We start from the raw sequence: 26,255 nt of genomic DNA, 5'->3' as shown, positions 1-26,255 counted from the left end.
TTTGATGATCTGGTGTGCAGTGATTAAATAAGGTTAATCTTCATTTTATATGCTAATAGGATATTTATAATCTCTACAGCATATCCAATTTAACGATTTTATTCTCTGTTGTTCAGAAAGTATTTCTTATTAGTGAAAGAGAGAATACCCTTACGTTCACCACAGAGGCTAGTTTAATTGGGCTTGAGTGCACTGTGTATAATTAGTCCACTTCTCTAATATTTCATCTATAATTACACAATGAATAATGTGCTTAAATTTCATAAAACTAGTGGGTTTAAAGAAAGACTTCCAAAAAAATGAGCATTCTGTTTTCAAGCTTTCCCAAGCCTTACTAAGAGCCTGATGAAAATATGGCTGAAGCCAGTATGAATTTCTTGAATGGTGAATGGATGCCCAAAGCCTCTGAGGCTAAAAGCAAAAATAATGTCCCCTCCAGCTCCACTCATCTCACCCAATGACAATGTTAGCAGCAGGGCTGCTTGGACCAGGCCCAGCTGCCACTGGAGAAACAGGATCAAAGTCCCCACATGCTATATTCCCAAGGTCTCTGCAAATGTCAGACTGCAAGATGGAATTTTGAATGGCAAAGCTGTTTTGTTTGGGGTTTGGGTATTTTTATCCCCCCAATATTTAGAACTCTTTTGGGCAAACTCATTCCAGACAACAGCCTATGAAGTTGTATCATGGAAACCAATTTTTAATTTTGTTAGGGAATGTGATCACATACAGAAAGAGGGGAAAAAGAGAGAGAAACTGGTGTATGATTTTGAGGGTTCCTCTACTGATTGGAGTTAGTTGGACCTCTGAGTATACATGTATGTATTGTTCATCTTAGTTCAAACAAGGCTATTTTTACACTAGCACTGTAGTTACTTGCAAAATTTGAAAAAAAAAAAGACTTCAAGGACAAAAGAAAAATGTATTATGGGGTTTTCGGAGAGTTTTTTTCAAGGGCCATAGGAAGCCTCCGTTTTCAGTGCTATCCAGCTAAGGGGAGTTAGCCAAGGTCAACAGCATGTCCACGTGGCCTCTTCAATGTGCCTTCTCTTATACCCCTAAAATATACTTCCTATAAGGCCCTTACATGGTTCTTACTTCCTCACTTTGCCTTTGAACGTGTTTGTTCCACTTTACCAAAGAGAGTGCCAGTTGCCAAAATGACTGCTGTGACCCAGCAGCCTACCCACTGGCCAAAAAAGGGCCTGAAGACTTCAAAGAGAATCTCTTATCTTTTGAACCAATAACTACAAATGAAAAAGCCATTGGCTGTGGTTGAGTCAGGAAAATAGAATCACCACCAGGTACTTCAACAGAGGGATATAAACTAGGGACCTAGTTACAAAAGCATTGGAAGAACTGAAAGGCTACCTGGAGACCACCAAGAGTTTGGCAGTAGCAGGAAGCCACTGCCACCCCTAGACCTACAGGACAAAGGGAAGGGGGGCAGGCTCTGGGACCTCAGAGGAGATGCTGCCATTGCCAGAACCACCTCCAAAGCAGGCTGAAGGTTGAGGGGTTGGGATTTCCCAGTCTCCCCTCCTCCTTGCTCAGAATCTCCCTCTGTAGAAGGGAGATTGCAGATGGCAATGTGCTTTGCAGGGCTAAGCCCCCTAAAATACAAAATAGCAAGGAAAGGGCAGGAATGGGTTTAAGAGTGAACAGGTAAATGACCAAGCATAGCTCCTTCTCAACAGCCTTAAGACTTTTGTATGAAGATAAAATTCTCAGCAGATCCCTGTGTGAGTATAGTAGAAGGAAATTGATATTTATTTTGGTTTCAAATTCCTAAAATGCTATCTATACCAAGGAGCACCAGCTAGGAAAATGGCTGTCATGTTGAAGATAAACTCAAACATAGTTTCACTGGCTGGATTAAAAAGGGGTACAAGTGCTTAAAAAGTTGAGACCACCCTCAGTCCCAAACCCTTGAAGTTGTTTGTCAGGGTAATGTATCAATTTCTACCCCAGCGTGGCCCATGGGCAGCAGAGTGAGGCACAAATAGAGGTCAATCTTGACTTCAACATGCAAGCAACCTAAATGTCCATCGACAGATGAATGGTTAAAGAAGATGTGGTACGTATATACAATGGACTATTACTCAGCCATAAAAAAGAATGAAATGATGCCATTTGCAGCAACATGCATGGACCTAGAGATTATCATACTAAGATACTAAGTGTAAGTCAGAGAAAGACCAATATCATATGATATCGCTTATAGGTGGAATCAAAAAAACGTAAAAAAAAATATACAAATGAACTTACTCCCAAAACAGAAAGAGATTCACAGACATAGAAAACAAACTTACAGTTACCAAAGGGGAAAGGGGGAGGGGAGGGATAAATTAGGAGGTTCGGATTAATATATACACACTCCTATATATAAAACAGATAACCAGCAAGGACCTACTGTATAGCACAGGGAACTGTATTCAGTATTTTGTAATAACCTATAAGGGAAAAGAATCTGAAAAAGAATTTATGTATATAAATATATATATATATATAACTGAACCACTGCTGTACACCTGAAACTAACATGATATTGTAAATGAACTACACTTCAATTTAAAAAAATCTTGACTTCAAATTCTCTGGTTTCCATGGATTTTGTACACCCCAAACTTTGCTTGAACAGAAATAGGTTTTGTCCAGAGACATTTTGCTGTGCCCTGAATGAACAGCAATTCTATGTCCTGTGCCCCCCTTTTCACGGCACTGCTGCCCCATAGCCAGATCAACTATTTAAAAGACATTGTTTCTATTGTCTTCATATCCCTTAAGCTCCTTTCCCTAGACACCAGCTAACACTAAGGGGGCTTGTTGTTCAGGCTCAGGAACAAAGCCTCCTTGAAACCTAGACACAGGTACACTTTTCAAGGTTTAACATCCTATCTTCTTGTTCCTCTATTTTCTGTCATATCACTTGCCCATTAAAATGCATGGTACAGTTAAAAGAGATTTGCATTTGGCCCTACAAAATGAAGAATTCATAAGTTGGCTTTTTTTTTCCTCCTGAAAAGAATCCATATTACTTGGAAAGGGAAAGGCCAAAGGGAAATTATTGCTATTTTAGACAGCAGCATAAATTTTCTTCCTATTTTTAACCTAGGTTTTAATTTAATAAGTTTTATGACCCTTATATTAAGTACATATGTTTTACAAGACATTGTGTCCCTCGAGTCACCCTGAATTTGCTCTACTGTACCAGAGTTAAATGAATGAATATTGTGTTTCTGATTGTAGTTCATCCTGTATTTGATCCTTATAATATGCCTGGTAAACCTTCACAAAAACAGAGAACGACAACACAACTTAATGGCCATTTAAGGCTAGCATATACTGTTTTAAAATAAGCAAATGAACGGGTGTCCCTTTGAAGTATTTTAAATTTCAGATTTCTCTCCCACTGGTGTTTATAAAAACAATTAAGGACATACAAAATACTGGAAATAACCTCTGGTCTTCAGAATTGGCAACTAAACATACAAGCCCTTTATGTGTTTATTCCATTGGCCAAGGCAAAGGTAAATTTCCTTCAAATTAAACCTTCAAACTTGAATATGGTTCTCTTTTGGGTAATCTGAAGTGATACCAATTTTCTTACACAAGATGCTCCCACTCATTTGAAAATGAGTTTGATGCTATTTAAACATAAAGAGGGTCCCACCAATCCTGAAAAAAAAAAGATTATTTGAATAATGACTCTGGTTATTTAAAAGAAAATTTTGAGTTCATAGCAGAATGGAATAAATCACCTATAATATTAGTGTAGAGGGAAGTGTAGTAGTTAGCAGTTAGTTAATAAAGAGGTATATTTTCCTGAGCTCATGTGGGTGGGGGAAGGAGCCAGGGGAGCAAAGCTCAAAGTTGAGCTCAAAGTTGTGTGTGTAAACATTGCAAAAATGTAACAACCTTGCACTAGTGACAAATTTTGTTTTTTAGTTATTAAGATGTAACAGATTTTCACATCCTACCAGAGTACAAGAGTTACTGCTTAGCTGAATATTCATCCAGAAAATCTTTATAATGTAATAAAATTTGTTTTGAAATATGCTTTATAACTTTTCTGCTTCAGTTCTGATTTTTAAAATGGTTTTCCTACCCATGCCAAAGTTTCATAAATCAATAGCCTACTAAAAGTGCATTTGAGGTCAATGGATTAAGGGTGGCACAAACTCAAGTTGGCAAAAATTAGCCTTTATACCACAATTTCAGATTGTGTGCCAGACTATATAACTGTGTACATTTAAATTTAGTAATGGATCCAAACCAATTCAAGAAGTCATTCGTTTCTTTTCTGTTCATTTTGTTTGCTTTTGTCCTACTTCAGTGACTTTGAAGGACATGACTTTAGTGTAACTGGTGAGTCAGTAGAACCTCCCACAAAGCTCTACATAAGAATTGATGACCTTCAAGATGGTGGAGGAGTAAAACGTGGAGATCACCTTCCTCCCCACAAATACATCAGAAATACATCTAGCTGTGGAACAATTCCTACAGAACACCTACTGAACGCTGGCAGAAGACCTCAGACTTCCCAAAAGGCAAGAAACTCCCCACGTACCTGGGTAGGGCAAAATAAAAAACGGAGACGAAAGAATGGGGACGGAACCTGCACCTCTGGGAGGGAGCTGTGAAGGAGGAAAAGGTTCCACACACTAGGAAGCCCTTCACGGGCTGAGATGTGGGGTGGGGGGTCGGGGTGAAGCTTCGGAGCCACGGAGGAGAGCACAGCAACAGCGGTGCAGAGGGCAAAGCGGAGAGATTCCCGCACAGAGGATCACTGCCGACCAGCACTCACCAGCCTGAGAGGCTTGTCTGCTCACCCGCCGGGGCGGGCGGGGGCTGGGAGCTGAGGCTCCAGCTTCGGAAGTCGGATTCCAGGGAGAGGACTGGGGTTGGCTGCGTGGACACAGCCTGAAGGGGCTAGTGCGCCACAGCTAGCCGGAAGGGAGTCCAGGATAAAGTCTGGACCTGCCTAAGAGGCAAGAGAGCATTGTTTCGGGGTGCATGAGGAGAGGGGATTCAGAGCACAGCCTAAAGTAGCTCCAGAGATGGGTGTGAGCTGCGGCTATCAGCACAGATCCCAGAGACGGGCAAGAGACGCTAAGGCTGCTGGTGCAGCCACCAAGAAGCCTGTGTGCGAGCACAAGTCAATATCCACACCTGCCCTCCCGGGAGCCTGTGCAGCCCGCCACTGCCAGGGTACCGTGATCCAAGGACAACTTCCCCGGGAGAAAACACGGCACACCTCAGGCTGTTGCAATGTCATGTCAGTCTCTGCTGCCGCAGGCTCGCCCCGCACTCAGTACCCCTCCCTGCTCCTGGCCTGAGTGAGCCAGAGCCCCCTAATCAGCCGCTCCTTTAACCCCATCCTGTCTGGGCAGAAACAGATGCCCTCAGGCGACCTACACACAGAGGCGGGGCCAATCCAAAGCTGAACCCCAGGAGCTGTGCAAAGAAAGAAGAGAAAGCGAAACTTCTCCCAGCAGCCTCAGAAGCAGCGGATTAAATCTCCACAGTCAACTTGATCTGCATCTGCATCTGTGGAATACTGAATCGACACTGAATCATCTCAAAATTGAGGCGGTGGATTTGCGTGATTTTGTCTGTATAGCTTTGCTTTTACCATTTGTCCTAGGGTTCTGTCTGTCTGTTTTTTGTGGGTTTCTTTAGTAAACTTTTTAGTTTTTGTTATCATTGGTGGATTAGCTTTTCGGTTTGGTTGCTCTCTTCTTTCTTTTTTTCTTTCTTTTTTAATTTTTAAAATTTTTAATAATTAAAAAAATTTTTTTAAATAACTTTATTTTTTTATTTCTTTCTTTTTTCTCCCATTTCTTCTGAGCCATGTGGCTGACAGGGTCTTGGTGTACCGGCCGGGTGTCAGGCCTGTGCCTCTGAGGTGGGAGAGCCAAGTTCAGGACACTGGTCCACCAGAGACCTCCCAGCTCCAAGTAATATCAAATGACAAAAGCTCTCCCAGAGATCTCCATCTCAATGCTAAGACCCAACTCCACTCAACGACCAGCAAGTTACAGTGCTGGACACCATACACCAAACAACTAGCAAGAAAGGAACACAACCCCACCCATTAGCAGAGAGGCTGCCTACAATCATTATAACGTCACAGACACCCCAAAACACAGCACCGGATGCAGTCCTGCCCACCAGAAAGACAAGATCCAGCCTCATCCACCAGAACACAGGCACTAGTTCCCTCCACCAGGAAGCCTACACAACCAACTGAACCAACCTTAGCCACTGGGGACAGACACCAAAAACAACGGAAACTACAAACCTGCAGCCTACGAAAAGGAGACCCCAAACACAGTAAGATAAGCAAAGTGAGAAGACAGAGAAACACACAGCAGATGAAGGAGCAAGGTAAAAACCAACCAGACCAAACAAATGAAGAGGAAATAGTCAGTCTACCTCAAAAAACAAATCAGGGTAATGATAGTAAAGATGATCCCAAATCTTGGAAATAGAATGGAGAAAATACAAGAAACATTTAACAAGGACCTAGAAGACCTAAAGAGCAAACAAACAATGATGAACAACACAATAAATGAAATTTAATATTCTCTAGAAGGACTCAAGAGCAGAATAACTGAGGCAGAAGAACGGATAAGTCACCTGGAAGATAAAATAGTGGAAATAACTACTGCAGAGCAGAATAAAGAAAACAGAATGAAAAGAATTGAGGACAGTCTCAGAGACCTCTGGGACAACATTAAACACACCAACATTTGAATTATAGGGGTCCCAGAAGAAGAAGAGAAAAAGAAAGGAACTGAGAAAATATTTGGTGAGACTATAGTTGAAAACTTCCCTAATATGGGAAAGGAAATAGTCAATCAAGTCCAGGAAGCACAGAGAGTCCCATAAAGGAGAAATCCAAGGAGAACCATGCCAAGAAACATATTAATCACACTATCAAAAATTAAATACAAAGAAAAAATATTAAAAGCAGCAAGGGAAAAGCAACAAATAACATACAAGGGGACCTCCTTAAGGTTAACAGCTGATCTTTCAGCAGAAACTCTGAAAGCCAGAAGGGAGTGGCAGGACATTAAAGTGATGAAAGGGAAAAACCTACAACCAAGATTACTCTACCCAGCAAGGATCTCATTCAGATTTGATGGAGAAATTAAAACCTTGACAGACAAGCAAAAACTAAGAGAATTCAGCACCACCAAACCAGCTTTACAACAAATGCTAAAGGAACTTCTCTAGGCAGGAAACACAAGAGAAGGAAAAGACCTACAATAATAAACCCAAAACAATTAAGAAAATGGTAACAGAAAGAAATGGCAACATACATATCGATAACTACCTTAAACATAAATGGATTAAATGCTCCAATCAAAAGACATAGACTGGCTGAGTGGATACAAAAACAAGACCCATATATATGCTGTCTACAAGAGACCCACTTCACACCTAGGGACACATACAGACTGAAAGTGAGGGGATGGAAAAAGATATTCCATGCAAATGGAAATCAAAAGAAAGCTGGAGTAGCAATACTCATAGCAGATAAAATAGACATCAAAATAAAGAATGTTATAAGAGATAAGTCCCGGACTTCGGACTATACTACATAGCTACAGAAATCAAAACAGTATGGTACTGGCATAAAAACAGAAATATAGAACAATGGAACAGTACAGAAAGCCCAGAGATAAACCCACACTCATATGGTCACTTTATTTTTGAAAAAGAAGGCAGGAATATACAATGGAGAAAAGACATCCTCTTCAATAAGTGGTGGTGGGAAAACTGGACAGCTACATGTAAAAGAATGAAATTAGAACACACCCTAACACCATACACAAAAATAAACTCAAAATGGATTAAACACCTAAATGTAACATGAGACACTGTAAAACTCTTAGAAGAAAACATAGGCAAAACATTCTGTGACATAGATCACAGCAAGATTCTTTTTGATCCACCTCCTAGAGAAATGGAAATAAAAACAAAAATAAACAAATGGGACCTAATGAACCTTAAAAGCTTTTGCACAGCAAAGGAAAATATAAACAAGATGAGAAAACAACCCTCAGAATGGGAGAAAATATTTGCAAATGAAGCAACTGACAAAGGATTTATCTCCAAAATTTACAAGCAGCTCATGCAGCTCAACATCAAAAAAAACCTAATCCAAAAATGGGCAGAAGACCTAAATAGACATTTCTCCAAAGAAGATATACAGATTGCCAACAAACATGTGAAAGAATGTTCAACATCACTAATCATTAAAGAAATGCAAATCAAAACTACAATGAGGTATCACCACACACCAGTCAGAATGGCCATCATCAAAAAATCTATAAACAACAAATGCTGGCGAGGGTGTGGAGAAAAGGGAACCCTCTTGCACTGCTGGTGGGAATGTAAATCGATACAGCCACTATGGAGAACAGTATGGAGGTTCCTTAAAAAACTAAAAATAGAACTACAATATGACCCAGAAATCCCACTACTGGGCATATACCCTGAGAAAACCATAATTCAAAAAGAGTCATGTACCAAAATGTTCATTGCAGCTCTATTTACAATAGCCAGGACATGGAAGCAACCTAAGTGTCCATCGACAGATGAATGGATAAAGAAGATGTGGCACATATATACAATGGAATATTCCTTAGCCATAAAAAGAAACGAAACTGAGTTATTTGTAGCGAAGAGGATGGACCTAGAGTCTGTCATACAGAGTGAAGTAAATTAGAAAGAGAAAAAAATACCGTTTGCTGACACATATATATGGAATCTAAAGAAAAAGAAAACAACAATGGTTCTGAAGAATCTAGGGGCAGGACAGGAATAAAGACACAGACGTAGAAAATGGAGTTGAGGACACATAGAAGGGGGACGGGGAAGCTGGGACCAAGTGAGAGAGTGGCATGGACATATATACACTACCAAAAGTAAGCTAGATAGCTAGTGGGAAGCAGCCGCATAGCACAAGGAGATCAGCTCGGTCCTTCGTGACCACCTAGAGGGGTGGGATAGGGAGGGTGGGAGAGAGCCGCAAGAGGGAGGAGATTGGGGATATATGTATATGTATAGCTGATTCACTTTGTTATAAGGCAGAAACTAACAGACTATTGTAAAGCAATTATACTCCAATAAAGATGCTTAAAAAAAAAGAATTGATGTTTATTTCATAATCATATATAGGCTCAAAAATGGATATGTTGTCCTGCGACTCTATTGCCAAAAGGAAGAATCCATTATTTTCAAAAGGAAAGAATCTCAGCTTTTCTATATTTCATTTCAAAACTAAGTGGCCAATATATTAGACCTGTTTGAAATCTATTTAAGTATCTGGCACCTTGTAGGTTGTTTGCCTTTAAAAGGTTTTTTTTTGTTAGTTTTTAGAAAAAAGGGTAAGAATCTCCATTATGAAGAAACTCTTGGTCAGTCCAACCATCCAAGTCATGGCCACACGGCTGAGAAACACAGGTTAGAATGGAATGTTGGCATTAGGCTTCAGGAAAACAAGGCCTGGCCATTTTAGCCCGTCACAGAGAACTCCTGGTCACCTCCCAAGGGGCAAATTGATGTCAAGTTCTGCTGTCTGTCAGGATTAAGTGCCTGTTTGCTTTTTCACTAACATGTGGTTTGAGAACAAAGCAGCTCAAATCTCCTCAGCCCCTAACAAAGCATCTCAAATTGCTGAGTAAAATTCCTTAATCCCCCATCTTAATCTGAAAACACCAGCAGCGCCTGGTAGAAAACTGTGGTCTCTTTTTGTGCTACTCTCCACCCCACCCACCCCCATCTTCCCCATTCCTGACCACCTCCTCCTCGGCACAACCATTCACATGTACATTCAACTCCCCCCAAACGCGATTCTTCAGTGGAATATGATCACATTTGAAACCCAGGTCACTTGGTCCAAGATCTTCGTGCTGGCTCTAGGCATTTTTATTCCTTATTCACTTCATTTTCAAAAGTAAAGGGAAAAAAAAAATAAAGATCATCACAGAGAGATGAATTAACCACCTTCACATAACCTTGAAGGTTATATGTACACAAATAGTATTGTCATAAGTTTTAATGACAGGGCTTAACTGCTTGTTTGCAATATGTGTCAACTCTCAGTGAGAAGTCAAAAAGATATGGGGGGGGCTTCCCTGGTGGCGCAGTGGTTGAGAGTCCGCTTGCCGCTGCAGGGGACGCAGGTTCGTGCCCCGGTCCGGGAAGATCCCACATGCCGCGGAGCGGCTGGGCCCGTGAGCCATGGCCGCTGAGCCTGCGCGTCCGGAGGCTGTGCTCCGCAATGGGAGAGGCCACAACAGTGAGAAGCCGGCATACCGCAAAAAAAAAAAAAAAAAAAAAAAGATATGGGGATTTTACATACCAATTTAGAATATGTTTAACTAAGGTAAGAGAAGGAAGCGAAACTAACTTCTACGACTGGTTGGAAACTGTGAAACAATCTTTGTTAACACTTGGCAAAAGAATTAGCAATTAGAACATATTTTCCATTATGTGCATATATTCACTGAATATTAACGATCAAGACTTTATCTGTTGACTAGAGTTGAAAGGCTCTAACCTTTTGCCACCTTAATTTGCAAGTGTTGAAGTCTGCAAGTTGAAGTACATAAAACCTTAATTTCTGTTAAAAAAAAAAAAAGCCTTATGATTTCAACACTTTATTTGTGCTATCTTTTCTTACCAATTTTAGTTGAAAACAGAATTGGTAGTTTTTTCTTGGGGGGATTTTTTTGGAGCAGCTGCTAAATTAAGTTCTGGTTTTAGGGAAGCTGGGATTCATGGCAGTTATCTTTGTTTGTATTTTTCTGTAAGAAAGTTGAACAAGATTCACCATAAAAGATAAATAAAATCAGAAAACTCTACTCCTTCACTCCAAACATTTTATTCAATTGAGCACCAAGTTAAGATAGATCCTGATCTAGTAGGCTCTCACACTTTCTCCCTTCTCTCTCACAAAATCCTCCTCCCTAACACAAGTGAATAAAAGCCCTTTCCCTAGTAATCTTGGAGTCTGTTGCAGTATGTATGTCTCTGAAAAATGGTAATAAACCTTTATAGAGAAAATAAAAAATAAGAGAGCGAAAACTTCCCAACACCACAAACATCTATGAAAATAGCACCTGTTCTATATTTAATAGTATCACTTTCTCCATTTTTCTTCCTGGCATTTTTACTTTCTGCAAGGTTGGGTGAAGGGATAGAGCAAAAGGAGAAGATGGGAGGTGTATGCCAACAGCCTAGTTCTAGTTCAAGCTTTCTTCGCCAACTGTCCTTTTGAGAAGTTAACCTCTATTAGAAAAAAATATATAGTATTGGAATCCAGATACAAAACAGCACATTTTTCTCAATAAATTCAACCATTCCTACAAAACCCCTACTTAAATAGTAGAAACAACACCCCCTCCCAATTCAGGAATGATTGTCCTTTACAAATGTCAGATTTTTAATCTCATCACTTTGAATAGGAGGAAAATAGAAAATCTGGACCATTGCTGCAGCTCCTAATCCATAAATCCTCAAACATGAACCTTTCTACCTTAAACCCAAGGTTAGAGGCAATGACCTTGAATGACTTAACTAGAGCAATAATCCCATAAAAGCTTCATAGTACATTACATAATACATGGGTAAAAGCATGGACTCTAGCCAACCTATCTATGTTTGAATCCCAGTTCTTCTATTTCCTAGCTGTGTGGCCTTGAGAAAGTTACTCTGTGCCTCATTTTCCCCTGCAAAATGAGAATAATAGTCATACCCAACTCATATAAACATTAAATGAGTTACTATTTCTAAAATACAAAACTGTCTGCTATAGGAATGTTTGATTTTTAAAAAATTTACACCTTTCCAAGTTAATTTGAAAATAAGATCTTTCTTTTTCTACTCTATTCAGAGAAAACACTTTTTACATCCTAATGTGACAGCATGGGAAGAAAAGAAATAAAATGGTGGGAGACGGGTTTTGCCTAGTTAGTTTTATCATAACAAAATCTCTGTAAAGGATAAAGTCCAAAGCAAGAGATGCTACAAATTGCATAAGGACTACAGCAACATCATTTAAAACGTTTGGGAGAAACTCAAAACATTCCTCAGGCTACAGTTCTTCTGTACAGGATGTACTACCACTGGAATTCTTAAAGGCTTGCTCCACTGTGAGCTCGTGAAGCCAAAGCCAAGGGTGCCATTCTCAGGCCCTCTAGTTAATGTTACCATATCTCACAGGTATAAACTGCTCCTAAACCTGAATCATCTTTCTAAAAACATACGTTTGCAGTCACAGCAAATCAGGGGAAAGGTACCAGTGAATCAACATCAATATAAATTGATCAAACTTTCAAAATAGATTTCTTAAGAATAGCAAGGCTACGTGTAGAATGTACCACACATTAGTATTCCCAAAAAAAGTCTTCCCAATCATGTCTAATTATAAGCCCAAAGAATACCTGAAACTCCTCAAAAAATGGAGGATGTATAATGAAACAGAAAGCCAGCTAACACTGGTTTTCTAGTTTTCATAAAACTGGTAGAGAACAGTGAGGTCTTAGCCACACAAGTCTGAGGATTTTGTCGTTTGTCTCACCTCTTTATTCATTGCTTAATGGAAAACTTTAGTTTTCCATTAGTTCTTTAGTTTTCCATTTAGTTTTCTAAAATCGGAAAGAATGAAGGAAAGGAAGGAAAAAAGAAGGAAGGGAGGGAGGGAGAGAAGGAAGGGGGAAAACTGAAAATAACCTAATGGTCCATCAATAGGTAATTAGCCATGGGCTATGGAACTATTAAAAATGACCGTGTGTGTGTGTGTGTGTGTGTGTGTGTGTGTGTGTTGTCTTGCTGGCACTCATGGCATATTCTTAAGTTAAAATGCAGATTAGAAAACTGTATGCATAAAATATCTCATTAATAACTTTATACTGATTATATGTTGAAATAATAATATTTTGAAGAGGTTGAGTCAAATAAAATATGTTGATAAAATGGGTAAAAACAAAGAAGAAGAAGACCGTGTGCATAGTATTATTTCACTTGGGAGAATTTTTTCTCTGTTGTGTATAGGAAGCAAAATCTGAGAGAAAACAAAAATAAAGAGAATAATGATTATCTGTTCGGAGCGTTTTCCTTTCTCACTGTTTTCTCTTTTCCCACCTGTATTTTCTCTTATTTGTATGAGCTGTACACTTATGATGTAAAACCCAGGTGGCCACAAGCGAAATGTCAGCTCTGCACGTTTGTGCCTGAACAGAGAGCACCATTTCCATCTGTTAAATTCCGATTACACGGAAACCTAGGTACAGCTGCCAGTGTCTCACATAAATAAATGCATAAATGTATGCATTGTTATATGCAGACATTCACACAAACTTAAAAAAAATGAATCGTTAGGATTATTATTAGTAATAATTACCCACATCTGATCAGAACTACCATATCAGTCATTCTCAGATTTGAAGGAGTATGAAAATCCCCTGGAAGGCTTCTCAAAACCCCAATGGCTGGGCCCACCCTCAGGTTCTGATTAAGCAGGTCTGGGGGTGGAGCCTGAGAATCTGCATGTCTAGCAGGTTCGCAGGAGATGCTGGTGCTTCTGGTCAGAGAACCACTGAGAACAACTGACATATCAAGGCTATTCTGCTTGAATGATGGAGTCTAAGGATGAGTGGATGCCTCTGTGTTCGGGTGTGTTCAATTCTACTCTGAGGACGATGGTAAACAGCTATTCTTCCTCCACACTGGAGAGAAGAGAGGAAATGGAATTAACCTGCACGATAATAATTTAGGTTTACTTAGAGGGGAAATGTCCCTCCATACGGATTATTAAGCACTGAGACGGGCTCAGAGGGTTACTAAGAGGAAGTGTTTGTTATCTGCCTCCCTAGAGGTTTTTAACAACTTACAGACCTTACTTGAATGGTGAGGAAGACAAAAGAGAGGACATAAGTGGCACCAGTTATTTTCAGGGAGACCCAAACCCATTCCACTACCTTTTGGTGAACAGGGATAACTAAATACTTTCTCTTCTTCTGCTCCCCAAACCGAGCGATATGAAAATATTCTGTTTTTTCTCACTTCAAGGAGAGTGTTTCAGACTCATGGAACATTGAAACAGTTCAATTTATACCCTTTCCTTGAGACATAAGAACAGATCAACCAGGACAAGATACTTTTCTGATTTTCTATCTCCCGTGCTGGGAAAACACCAAATCAAGAGGTTTACATCTATCTCCTTGGAAGAAAAAGCCCAGACGTCAACTCAGTAAAACTTACAAAAGGCTGCTTTCAACATAGGCTGGGAGCTTCCAGAGAAAATCTTTGGAGAATGAAAACAAATTCAGTTATATAGCCCACTCAACTAATTTTCCTTAGGTTAAACTCTTCATTCTCAGCTCTTTGCTATCTCAGAGTACAAAACCAGTCACAGTCAACAGCTGACACTTGCCTTCATTCACTAGACATCTGGACTTTTCTCATCATGGAACTTGGGAAACTGACATACCACATTCCCACCGGCTATGAGAGCTTGGACTCTGGTGGGTGAGACAGCTGGATTCAGAGCCCCATCCACCATTGCCTGCCTGTGTGACCGTGAGCAAGTCATTTAATCTCTCCGTTTCTCCTCTGTAAAATGGAATCAATTCTACCTGTCTCCCTGGGCTGCCTTGGCGATTTAATGAGATGCAGTGTGGAGAGGATCTTAGCCCAATGCCTGCCTCACAGAAGGGGCTCAACAAATGTTAGCTGTGTCTCCCTTCAAAACCTAGTCCCTGGGGCCTTCCCTGGTGGCGCAGTGGTTGAGAGTCCGCCTGCCGATGCGGGGACACGGGTCCGGGAAGATCCCACATGCCGCGGAGTGGCTGGGCCCGTGAGCCATGGCCGCTGAGTCTGCGTGTCTGGAGCCTGTGCTCCGCAACGGGAGAGGCCACAACAGTGAGAGGCCCACGTACCTAAAAAAAAAAAAATAATAAAAAATAAAAAATAAATAAAACCTACTCCCAGAGGCAAAAATTGTCTGGACAGAAGCCATTTGATGGCTCTTAAGTCTAATTCAACATTTGTTACGAAGCCAATTTTTTTTTTTTTTAATTGGCTGCGTTGGGTCTTCCGTTGCTGCGCGCGGGCTTTCTCTAGATGCAGCGAGCGGGGGCTACTCTTCGTTGCGGTGCGAGGGCTTCTCATTGCGGTGGCTTCTCTTGTTGCGGAGCACAGGCTCTAGGCACGCAGGCTTCAGTAGTTGTGGCACATGGGCTTCAGTAGTTGTGGCTCACGGGCTCAAAAGCGCAGGCTCAGTAGTTGTGGCACGTGGGCTTAGTTGCTCCGCGGCAGGTGGGATCTTCCCGGACCAGGGCTCGAACCCATGTCCCCTGAATTGGCAGGCGGATTCTTAACCACTTCGCCACCAGGGAAGCCCTACCAAGTCAATTTTGTATACAGATTTTTGTTCATCCATATTTTCTCCCAGGTCAGTGCAACTTTGCTTCAATGAGTGCCTCTGAATTTCCGCTGACCATGTAGTGGAAGAAGCCTCTCTTGCACCACTATATTAATAAACTAAATTGTTTTGGATGCAATTACACCATTAACTCCAAATCAGCATTTCCATCGGAACCCGTTATTTCCTTTAATATGCAATGAGGAAATGGAGAAATAGCTTTGGATTTAACATTGGTATTCAGATTTCCCTGCTTTATTAAGAAAAGCAAATACTAAGCTCCGACTATTTTCAAAACAGGACTTATTCAGATTATAAGTAAAACAATAAAACAAATAGCTATAAAATGGGAATATGATCATATAGCTTAAAGCATCATTATGATGATGAAATGGGATAATTGGTGCAAAATACCTAGCAGAGTTCATAGTACATAGTTAGCTATAATTATTGTTATTATGATGGTTTTAAGTATGTGATGAAGTCCTCTTCAGATCTACAATTTGATGCTTAGAAGTCATTTAATCCTCAGGAAAGCCTGTCTCATTCCTTCACTCTGTGAATACCACCTTCGTAGACAAAGAACACTTAGGACCTGCATGACCACATCCACAGCAAATTTTACTTGTGCCCTAACTTCTTTCTTTTTTATTAATTTGTAGAAGTGGGTTTTTATGGAAAATCTCTAAATACATTTCTTTTCTATTGATTTATGTATTCCATACTTACTTTCCTAGCCCATACTGTGGAAAATTAGCATGGGATCATAATCATTTAGAACCGAAAGTATCTTAGGGGGTCATCTAATCCACTCTCGTTTTTTTGAAGATGAGGAAATGTGAGGTGATATTCCAAAGCCCCTAAACAAGCACCATCAAATCAAGAACTCAAATTCTTTCTTCTCATCCCAGCAGCTAGGGAGCTAAGGGAAGTACTAATAGGTTTGGGATATTTCTTGCATGGAGAGTGTGCTTTTATTTTCATATCTCCAGGAATTGTTATTTGTGAGTGACAGAAACCAAACTTTAAGAAACTTCAGCAGAACAGGATTCCATTGGTTCATATAACACAGCCTCAGGCTGCAGAGAAATTTAGACACAAGAGACTTGAAAATCTGGACTTGTTATTGGTCTCTTGACTCTTTTTTCTATAGATGGTCTTCATTTTCTCAGACTTACCTTCTCTATATGCAGTCCCAACGTAGGGAAAGGACCATACCCGTTAGGACCATGTCCTTCTGAATGTAACAGCAACTCACACACAGTAGCATAACTAAATAGAGGTTTTCTGACATAGTAAGATTTACAAAGGTGAGCAGACTGAGGCTGATGCAGCTACTTGAGATGTTCTCAATGACTCAAGGTCCTCCCAAGTCCTACTCCATTGTTCTTAGCAGGCTGAAGACGTCATCATGCACAAGTTTCCAGCAGAGGGGACAGAAGTAAGGGCAAAATTCACTTGCCAGCTGACAGTGACCCCTTTCATCAGGACAATAATGTTCCAGAAGCCCCACATAGCAGACTTTCATTTATACCACATGGGCTGCAAATGAGCATCTGTGGTCCCAGGACAGTGTGAGGAGATGGGTATTTTCAACTGGGAACATACCCGCGCTAAAAAACAAAAAAAAAGTGGGACTTTGTTCATCAGGAAAAAGGGGACAATAGATATTGGTAGGCAGTTTGTTTGCCACAGGACATTCCTCTTATTTCCAACTGGACAAATCCTGAAAAGGGTCATGAAATGGCTCTCTTGGGTCCCACGCCCACTCCATGACCAGAATAGTGGGAGATCACAATTCACAGCCCCAACTAGAACCACAGGCAGGTTAGGAGAAGATTCCAGCATAAGGAAGAGCTACAGTTGCCAGATGAAAGGACGGGGTACACAGCAAAGGAAACAACAGATACTATGAGAATCCAAATTGCAGGAAGTCTAACCATAATACAAAAATTTGCTCAATACTGAAAATGCTGATCATAGTTGTGAATTTTGAAAAGCACCAAGAATTTCCTCTACTGAAGTTCAGAGCATACCTCAAAGCCATAGGGAAACCCATAGCAAAAGGCTGATTCCAAATATTAAATATGTAAGATTGCAATACCCATTTGTCAGGTGCATCATTTTATAGCCTACGGGTGAGTAATAGGTCAAGGCTAGGTATCTGCTGCCTCATCCAGTGGTATTATCTTCAATCATGTTAATTATATTAATATGACCTGCACTAATGAAAACCACAAAAACCTATTTTGGCTTCTCTCAGCACACACATTTTGACAATTTAGTCCTGTCAGCCTTGTGTGCCTCTCAGCACCAGACTTAATGTTCATAATATCAGGGTAATTTTAAGCATTTTCTACACAAAACCAACAAAGAAAATGACTTGTGAACTAAATTTCATTTTGGCTGAGCAGCAAACCAGATCAAGAACTAAGAGATTCATGATGACTTTAGCGTCGCTTCTGGTCTTATCCATCCATCTCTCTTTCTTAACATATATTCTTCTTTGACATGTTTTCTAAATGATTAGCCACCTGAGAAAATATTTAAATGACCGAATCATAAGGTAAAAAATTTATAGCCTAAATGACATTAAACAAATTCAATGTTATGCATATGGAAATTAGGAGCTTTCAGATTATATTTTAGCCATTAAAATGTGCCTTAAAATATTTAGTTTCTGTTTGCAACAGTGTGATTTTTTTCTCTTGCTCTTCTAATGGCAGATTCTCAGAGTAACCAAGCGAAAACAAATGACTTAGTCCTTGGTTCAGGGAAATAATGGGTTACTAGCATAATTAATTTTATGTTTAATTACTGTAGAATGAAACAATTCAACAATATCCAATCAATCCTTAGAATGACAGAACAGAAGGTCAGCAGTTGCTAAGTCAATTGTTTTGAAAGAGGAATTTATGTCAGGTTCTCTTTTATGTGCTATGGAAAGAAATTGGATAAAAGTGGTCAAGCAAACATTAATTAATTGTATAAATGTAATCTGGTTGTCATGCTAAATCATACAGGCAGGGGATATAGTTCTCAGAATGGTGGGCATGCATCACTTGCAAATTTCAGTGACATGTCCAACCCTGCCCCACTGCCAAGCCATACACAATTAAAAGCCTTAGAGTCAAATATTAACATCTCTAGAATTCTTTTTTTCTTTTTTTAAATTTATTTATTTTTGGCTGTGTTGTGTCTTTGTTGCTGCGCGCAGGCTTTCTCTAGTTGTGGCGAGCAGGGGCTACTCTTCATTGCGGTGCGTGGGCTTCTCATTGTGGTAGCTTCTCCTGTTGTGGAGCATGGGCTCTAGGCACGTGGGCTTCAGTAGTTGTGGCACATGGGCTCAGTAGTTGTGGCTCATGGGCTCAGTTGCTCCACGGCATGGGGGATCTTCCCAGACCAGGGCTCGAACCCATGTCCCCTGCATTGGCAGGTGGATCTTACCCACTGCGCCACCAGGGAAGCCCTAGAATTCTTTTCATAAAGTCTGTACCGACAATCATGGAAAGGAGTTGATGGCTCCAGTCCATTTCCTTCCACAGCAGCCCCCAGCACAGGGAGCTGAGACTAACTGAGCTCCCCACTCCTCTTGCTGTCCCATTAATAACAAGGAACTATTTCACAAAATAGTTTTTTTTTTTGTTTTCTGGTCCTAGCACTAATCACATTTGGGAGCTCATGTAGGCAATAAAACTGGAAGATACGGAAGGTGGTCCCCATTACATTTCCACATTCAAAAAAGTTAACTTTCCAAGATTTCCTCCTAGCCCTTGGTTTCCCCAGCATTTAAAGGCATTTAGATACTCTGCTTATCTGACACAGAAAACCCCAGCTTTCCCTCTGCCATAACTAAGGTACTTATATCAACGTGACTGTGTACTTGCCTCAAGACCACCCCTTCTGCCTCTATTATAACTCTTTTGGGAGATGCCCCCGACATCCTATTTTATTTCTTCTCAACGGCTTCTTTCTGAAACTAGAGTATGAAGCAGCCTTTTCCCTGCAAGCATGGAGGTGAAAGATCACATCTACATCCTTTGAGAATTTTCTGTGAAAAAACTAAGGCATCACTTTCCCCTCATATCTACCAACTCCTTGAGGACAGCTTTGAGAAATCCAGGCCTGAAGAGACAGGCTTTCTGTATTTAGGATGTTACTAAAAATAAAGAAGAGTTTGTGTCCATTTAATTAATGGGACTGGGCAAAATGTGGAACAAGCTCATTCATGGAGATCAAAATCCGTAAGGTACAAAAATTCCCCTTGGGGTAGTTGAATTGAAGGGGCACGAGGGAGGCAACTGGGGGCGGGGGGTTAGGGCAGCTGGAAATGTTTTGCTTTTAGAGCTGGATACTTCCTGCAGGTACATTCAGTTTGTGAAAATTCACTAGGCTTATCATTTATGTATTTTTCTGTTTATAGATAGATTTCAAGAAAAGGTACTTGAAAATGCAAATTAAAAAGTAAAGCCTGGGCTTCCCTGGTGGCGCAGTGGTTGAGAGTCCGCCTGCCGATGCAGGGGACGCGGGTTCGAGCCCTGGTCCGGGAAGGTCCCACATGCTGTGGAGCGACTGGGCCCGTGAGCCATGACCGCTGAGCCTGCGCGTCCGGAGCCTGTGCTCTGCAATGGGAGAGGCCACAACAGTGAGAGGCCCGCATACCGCAAAAAAAAAAAAAAAAAAAAGCAAAGCCTCTGCCATACAGGCCTTAGTGTCCAGGAGTCTGTGGCAAAATGTTTGTCTAAGAGGATCTTGGATTCATTATAGAAAATTGGGTGGATGCCTCTGGTTTTTCATGAATCAGTTAAGGTTCTTTGTACATGCTGAGTTGATATTCTAGAGTTGCAGCCCTGTTCAGCCAGGCTGGCTTGGGCCGTGAGTGAATTTTGACCATTGGTTAGTGATTGTAGCAATGTAGCACTTTGAAGCTGCAGCTTAAACACAGAATTTTTACTTGAGAGGTCAGAATAACCTTAAACTACATGAAAAGTGTGTATAGTTACCAGGACCTGTGCATGTATTCGGAAGGCTCCACAGACCAGAACAGGGAGCCCTCATGACAACGCTCATCCTCTGTAACAGCATTAAGTTATCCCAATGTCCAAAATCTCCCACAATGCTGAAACAGTTGTTTTCCTTGGGCCACCAGACAGGTTCCAATAGAAATATTCAGCTAGTTTTCACATTCATAAAACAAGGAAACACTATAACTACAAATTTAGTATCTTCAGAATAATCTGGGAATTCTTTCTTCCAGTATTAAGATTGCTTTCAGTAGCAAAATGGTTTATCTATAGAAACATTCCTCTCAGACTGAGTGGATACCAGGCTGACATCCACATTGCCTGCACTTTGAAAGCATCATTTCTAATAGTAGAACTGGTTGATGCTCTGAATAGAAAGTTGAAACCCTTTAAATAAATCCGACCAAAACCAGAAATAGAAATGCAGGAGCTGACTAGGTTAAAACCATTAAATTATGTTCCTTCAAAGGCACTTGATAGGGCTTCCCTGGTGGCACAGTGGTTGAGAATCTGCCTGCTAATGCAGGGAACACGGGTTCGAGCCCTGGTCTGGGAGGATCCCACATGCCGCGGAGCAACTAGGCCCGTGAGCCACAACTACTGAACCTGCGCGTCTGGAGCCTGTGCTCCGCAACAAGAGAGGCCGCGACAGTGAGTGGCCCGCGCACCGCGATGAAGAGTGGCCCCCCTTGCCACAACTAGAGAAAGCCCTCTCACAGAAACGAAGACCCAACACAGCAAAAATAAATAAATAAATTACTAAACTTCTAAAAAAAAAAAGAGGCACTTGATAAATCAGCCACTGATATTTCTGAGTAAATCTAGTTTAATGTTTGCTGATTTATGCAAAGATGACCCATTCTTTGTGTGATAAGGTCTTTGGGACCACATGTCTAATTTCTCAACCATACAAATACTCAGTTCTAGAACCCTCATAAAAAACTAAACTATGTCTGTTTGTTATGGATTACTCATAGGTGGGTACATATAGTATAGCATAATATTGTATTGTTCAGCATTATTTTTTATGGAAAGTAAGAAGCCATCAACTATAAGAAGCACAATAACTTTATATAATATCACTAAGGAAGGAAAAAAATACTCCTAATTTAAAATTTTTCTCTTTTAAGATACAGCTTTATTTCAAATATTAAAAGCTGAAAAATGTCTTAGATGTGATGAAATATGTCTTTTTTCTACTATCTTTTTTCTACTATCTTTTTTCTACTCTGGAGGAAAAAAATTCTAGCTAATTTTAAAATTCAATAGCAATCACCAATGGACAAGGGTTTTGGGGAGTGTGTTTTTAAATATACTGCATTGAACATAAGGCTTTTTATGAGTTAATATGAAAAAGGATAATATTGTTTTGCTATTTGGAAAACAAAGTTACTGTCTTCTACCAAGTGAACTTAAAAGGTCACAGTTCCCCTCTTCTATTTTCTGCAATAGTTTTTGCACTGCTGATGAAAATATGACATAAAATAGAGTACATAAGATCCACAAAAACTAACTCACAAAATGCAGTTTCTCGGTATTTCCTTTAAGTACAACTCTAAAGCAATCATACAGCCACTTTACAAAACCTTAGCTACATGTAATTATCCATGACAAGTGCATTTGTGACACTGAATTCAATCACATTCCCTTAAACTTGATCTTTGAATGTCCATGGCAGTAATAAAACCATCATTTGCCCCAGTGAATATTCTTTGAAATTAATTTTTCTTTCCACTTTTAATTGTAACACATTTTGCTTTCAAGAGAAGTAGAAGTCTAAATTAGAAGAAAACTCAATTATCTGAAACATAATTCATCCTAAACATATTGCTGAAAAACTTTGCTTTAAACAGGAAAGTTCATGATTCTTTTCCTTTTTGTGTAGGGCTGGAATGAATCCTCTAGATTGGGGTTTTAATCCAACAACTATTTGAAACCTTAGAATAAAACATATAATAGCTCTATGAGATTGAAATTTTTTTTTTGCGGTATGTGGGCCTGTCACTATTGTGGCCTCTACCGTTGCGGAGCACAGGCTCCGGACACGCAGGCTCAGCGGCCATGGCTCACGGGTCCAGCCGCTCCGCGGCATGTGGGACCTTCCCGGACCGGGGCACGAACCCGTGTCCCCTGCATCGGCAGGCGGACTCTCAACCACTGCGCCACCAGGGAACCCCGAGATTGAAATTTTTTAAATCATGAATCAGTAATAATATTTCCCCATTCCACCAATTTAAATATAATAAAGAGGGAAATTGATTGAAATACTTTAGGAAAAAACGACCACTAAGATGGATACATACTTTGCAAGTAGAATCTATTAGAAATACTCCGGTACAAAACATTCCTAACACTTTATCACCAGCCCTTTCAGATCACTGTGGATCAAAGCTGCCTTCATTTTTACTGGTAAAATTCTGTATAAATGCTTAACACCCAAATATAGGGTATAAATTTTGATTCACATCTGCATTTTAAAAAGACAGCTTTAAAATACATTTTGGGGACAGCTGGGGAAACTGGAATATAAACTATATGTTAGACTATATTATTGAATTGTTCATTTTCTTAGGTGTGTGATAATGGTTATTTAGTTATAGGGGAGAATGATCTAATCATTAGGCGATACATGCTGAAGTATTTAGGAGTGAAGTGTCATGATGTCTGGAATTTACTCTAAAATAATACAAACACACACACCCAGAGCGCACAATGGTGACAAAATGTTAACAGTTGGTTGAATGCACGTGAAAGGTGTACAGATATTCATGGTGCTCTGTTTTCTACTTTTCTTTTCTATAGGTTTGAAAGTTCTTTTCAGAATTAAAAGTGGAGGGGAGGGCTTCCCTGGTGGCGCAGTGGTTGAGAGTCCGCCTGCTGATTCAGGGGACACGGGTTCGTGCCCCGGTCCGGGAAGATCCCACATGCCGTGGAGCGGCTGGGCCCGTGAGCCATGGCCTCTGAGCCTGCGCGTCCGGGGCCTGTGCTCCGCAACGGGAGAGGCCACAACAGTGAGAGGCCCACGTACCGGGAAAAAAAAAAAAAATGTGGCGGGGAACTTGTATAAATTCATGGGGAAGGCTCTTCATCTGAAGAACACTGAATATATGCATTTTTTACTCTTTCCCTCCATTTCAATAGTTGATGTTAGTATGTGCTTCTCTGATGCTCCAATAAAATACTTCTGGAAGAATGGCAGGTCAGCATGCCTTGTTTTAAGTTTATTAACTGACAACCTACTTTCAATGACAAAAGAAAATGTAATCGAGGCCTGTTTTAGAGCCATGATTGTCAGCTCACGTGGTCAATATGTCATGCAGGGGACACTTCATTAAGGAGTGAATTACTTCGCTTGTAATCTGAGCTAACTGAACTTCAATGTCAGGTTGTAAAAATCATAGATTAAAATGTAACACTAAGTGCAATCAGATAGGCAACATCACCCTTTGCCCTCCAAAAACAACCCCAAATCAGGGCTTATTTTATACAAGTTGCAGATAGAAAGTCTCTTTTGTACCACAAAGAAGCAATTTTCCTGCCACTGAAAGGACTGCCGTGTTAAGTGTAATATTTACGTGTCTCATTGCCACGCTTTTATTTCTGGCAAGATTGAAAATTAAAATTTCACTGTGTCCAGGCATTCATTAGCTAAGAGAGTAAACTCTCCAGGTTAATATCCCATGTAATGATAAGAGAAACAATCAAAACCCCCTGCAAAGGGTAAGTACTAGAAAGTATGTTATTTTGGCAAAATCCCTCCCATGTCCTATGCATTATCAAAAAGGCAAATTCCCTGTCAAAGATCCTCTCCAAAGATAAGGCCCATGAATCATGAAACATGTCTAATTGTAATACACTCATCCTCTGTCAAGTCAATGAAATTCATCTCTCTCCTGGTTGTTCTAAACAAGGCAAATGGATTCGGTACCATATTTACTTAACCAGGCACGCACTGACCATGTTGATGGTCTTAAACATGGGAGAGGTTTGGTAAAGTGAACAAAGGGCTCACTCCAGCATCAGATAAGAAATGACTTTCCACCCCAGTGCTGCCACTTTCTGTCTGTATAAGTTTGAGCAGGTCAGTTACTGTTTCTCGACTTCAGTTTCTTCGCCTATGAAATAGTTACGATAATGCTCACCTCTCTGGATTTTTATCATGATTAGGAATAATATATGAAAAACACCTTGGAAGGGCCTGACACTTATCAAGTACACAGAAAAGGGGAATTATCAATTGTTGTAAAGCAGTACATTTTATTTTTCAAAGATATGAATGGTTTTTCATTGAGCAGATCACTCTGGTCTTGAGTGAATAGTTCAGTGCATGTGTTAGTGAGTTTGAAATATTTAATAAGGCACATCATGTACAACACCAAGTGAGGTAGAAATCTGGCTTATTACTATGGCATCTCATCATAGCTCAAGGAAGATCTGAATTTTCCAACTGGAAAGAACGGCAGGTAATGGTCAAATACGTACTTCATTTTGTTTCATGCACCTCTTTCTAAGTGAGAGCTCCCAAACTTTGGTTTAAGAGGATCAGCTGCTTTGCATTTCTCAGGAGTCCAGCGTGGGAAAGGACCCCCCACGGTGATTTCCAGGGGAGGGGGTCAATTTGGCAGAGAAATTCCATGAAGTGTTCCCCACCCAGAGCACTTCTAGAGGGGCTTACTTAGAAATTTACTAGGTAAGCCTTTTTGTTCATCTTCTACTTGTGGTGTCCCATCCTATATCTGTAGCATTTCACTATGAAATTACTTTTCCTGAAGGAATATCAGCAAAAGTAAAACAAGTGGAATCTTCTAGAATACCAGGGTCAAAACTGCTTTGTTTTGTGCTGAGATACTCTCTAATATCTGGTCTCTTCTATCTGTAGATATGTGGAAATAATTTTTTTTTTATCTTTATACAACTTTTAAAATTTAAACTTCGTTTACAGTTATTACAAAATATTGGCTGTATTTCTCATGTTGTACAATACATCCTTATAGCCTATCTTACACCCAATAGTTTGTAACTCCCACTCCCCTACCCCTATGTTGCCCCCCTCCCCACTGGTAACCACTAGTTTGTTTTCTATATCTGTGAGTATGCTTCTTTTTTGTTATATTCACTAGTTTGTTGTATTTTTTAGATTCTACATTAAGTCATATCATACAGTATGTCTTTCTCCGTCTGACTTATTTCACTTGCATAATGCCCTCCAAGTCCATCCCTGTTGCTGCAAATGGCAAGTTTTCATTCTTTTTTATGAGTAGTATTCCATTTTGTGTGTGTGTGTGTGTATATATATATATATGTATATATCATATCATATCATCTTTATCTTTATATATCACATCATCTTTATCCATTCATCTGTTGATGGACACATAGTTTGCTTCCATAGCTTTGCAATTGTAAATAACGCTTCTAGGAAAACTGGGGTGCATGTATCTTTTTGAATTAGTGTTTTTGTTTTTTTTCAAATATATACCCAGGATGGAGCTGCTGAGTCATATGGTAATTCTATTTTTAGTTTTTTGAGAAAACTTCACACGGTTTTCCATAGTGACTGCACCAATTTACATTCCCACCAACAGTGTACGAGGTGGAAATAATATTTCTGAAATGTGACTCTGGTCTCTGGGCAAAGGGATAGGATTGGGTAGAAAGAACCCAGCCCAGGGCTGGGCATGTGGCAGGTGCTCGGTCTGTAAACAGAGAAGGAAGCTGTGCCACAGTACTTTCCTTCAGTTTTAAAGTCAAAAGAGAAAATAGTCGTTATCATCCAACAAATGAAAAAC

At 40.2% G+C, this 26,255-nt stretch overlaps 1 long non-coding RNA gene across 2 annotated transcripts in view; it reads right to left on the bottom strand.

Moving 5' to 3' along the window:
* Positions 1 to 26,255, bottom strand: part of LOC309834022 — a 53,551-nt gene that overhangs the window by 26,945 nt on the left and 351 nt on the right. The gene's annotated exons all lie outside the window — the stretch shown is intronic.

The sequence above is a fragment of the Grampus griseus genome, assembly GCF_964374135.1.
Source record: "Grampus griseus genome assembly, chromosome: 15".
Classification (NCBI taxonomy): Eukaryota; Metazoa; Chordata; class Mammalia; order Artiodactyla; family Delphinidae; genus Grampus; species Grampus griseus.
This window is presented reverse-complemented; position numbering and strand designations above follow the sequence as displayed.